The sequence below is a fragment of the Penaeus chinensis genome, chromosome 38, assembly GCF_019202785.1.
Source record: "Penaeus chinensis breed Huanghai No. 1 chromosome 38, ASM1920278v2, whole genome shotgun sequence".
Lineage (NCBI taxonomy): Eukaryota > Metazoa > Arthropoda > Malacostraca > Decapoda > Penaeidae > Penaeus > Penaeus chinensis.
In genome coordinates, this window is record NC_061856.1 from 6,176,216 (window position 1) to 6,178,715 (window position 2,500).

Sequence of the window (2,500 nt, forward strand, 5' to 3'; positions counted from 1 at the left end):
TCCTCCTCTCTCTCCTCTTTCTTTTCTTACCCCCCCCCCCCCCTTGTCCTTATTACCATGTTCCTTTATCTGGTTCCTTTTTCTGCTCTTTCTTCTTCCCTCTCCCTTGTATTCCTTCGTTGCCCTCTCCCACAAACCCCCCCCCCCCCCACTTCCTTGCTCTTCCATCGTCTGACGAATATATGTATATCAAATGTAAATATAGTTTCTTATTATTATATATGCACACACACACACACACACACACACACACACACACACACACACACACACACACACACACACACACACAAACATACCCACATACCCACACACACACACACATACCTACATACCCACACACACACACACACAAACACACACACATGTACATTATATATATATATATATATTTATATATATATTCTTGTCATAAATATATACTATATTTTTATTACTAGCGAGAAGGCAATGAACAGCAGTGTTGTGCTACATTCAAATCACCCGTTTTTTATATCTCTTGTCTTACGCTAAATCTCGTCTAATAAGTTATGATTATCATAATGAGATTTGTGATAAGAATATACAGATAAACTGGAAATGAAGTGAAATCTTTGGTCTAATAAAGTGTGAATTTTTTTTTAACTTGAAGTGGAAAGTACTAAAGAGTTGGATATTTTCTAGACATAATGACAGTAATGATGTTGGTTGTTGTAATAGTTTCGAGGATAAGGATAATGACAAAGTGATTATAAATGATGATAGAAATAAGGATAAAACATTGATAATGATAACAATGATGATTATGATGATTATGATTATGATGATTATGATGATTATGATGATTATGATGATTATGATGATGATGATGATGATGATGATGATGATGATGATGATGATTATGATGATTATGATGATTATGATGATTATGATGATTATGATGATTATGATGATTATGATTATGATTATGATGATGATGATGATGATGATTATGATGATTATGATGATTATGATGATTATGATGATTATGATGATGATGATGATGATGATAGAAAGAATGATGATGATAGAAAGAATGATGATGATGATAGAAAGAATGATGATGATGATAGAAAGAATGATGATGATGATAGAAAGAATGATGATGATGATAGAAAGAATGATGATGATGATAGAAAGAATGATGATATTGATAGAAAGAATGATACAAATTATAGCAATGATAGTAATGATAATAGTTATGATGGTAATGATAACCATAACAATAATAATAAGTGAACAATGATGATAGTAATAATGCTGTTAATGATAATAGTAAGAATGATTATTATAATAATGATGATTATTATGATGATAACAGTAATGTTAACATAATGTTAATGATAGCAAAAGAACAACAATAATAATAATTGTAATACTAATAATGATAACAGTAATAATAATTAATGATAATAATGATAATAATAATAATCATAATAATAATGATGATAACATTAATGATTATGATTAAAATTATAACTATAGTAATAGTTGTGATTATAATAATAATGATAGTAATGATGATTATAATGATAACAAAAACAAGAATAATGATAACATTGATAACAACTATAATAATATCAAAGATAGATTATATTAATAGTAATGATAGCAACAATAATTACAATAGCAATAATATTGGTAATAATGATAAAAAATGATTATTGTTATCACTATTATTATTTATCACTATTTTTATTATTGTTATCATAATATCAGTGATAACAAGACATCTATTATATATAATGATATTGCAGATGACAATCAAAGTGTTGATGACCAGAATGATGAAACTGATGATGACGCCGAGGATGATGGTAATTATGATAATGAAGAAGATAACATACCAGTAATAACAACAACAGCGATGAAAATAAAGATACTAACAATAACAACATTATCAGTTGCAAAAACAAAGATAATGAAATCGGCAGATAATGCTGAGTTGCAATAAAATGCTTCTTGTTCTTATTATCTCTAATTAAATATTCCACACACGAGCATAAGGGCGATTTTACCGACGCAGATATATACACGGACATAGCAAAGAGACACACTTACATGAACACACAGATGTACACGAATATACATACATACACAAAGTACATACACTTACACATATACTTATACATAAATACACATCTGCATAGAAATAAACTTAAGCAAGGAAACACAAACAATTAAATAAGCAAACAAACAGAAACAAGTAAAAAGACAAGCAAACAAACTCATAAACAAACAAGCAAAAACAAAAAAGTAAAACAAGCAAACAAACACAAACAAGCAAGCAAACACACACGCAAACAAGTAAACAAACAAATGCCGTTCCTCCTCGGGGGCTATAGACTAGGGGTAGGGAGGGGGGGAAGGGAGGGGGGGAATAACTGCATTTTCTCAGGATTTCCATAAGTAACTTCATGGTGACAAGAAGTTATGTATGAGGGAATTATTTATCAAGAATAACTTTGTGAATTACTTCTTG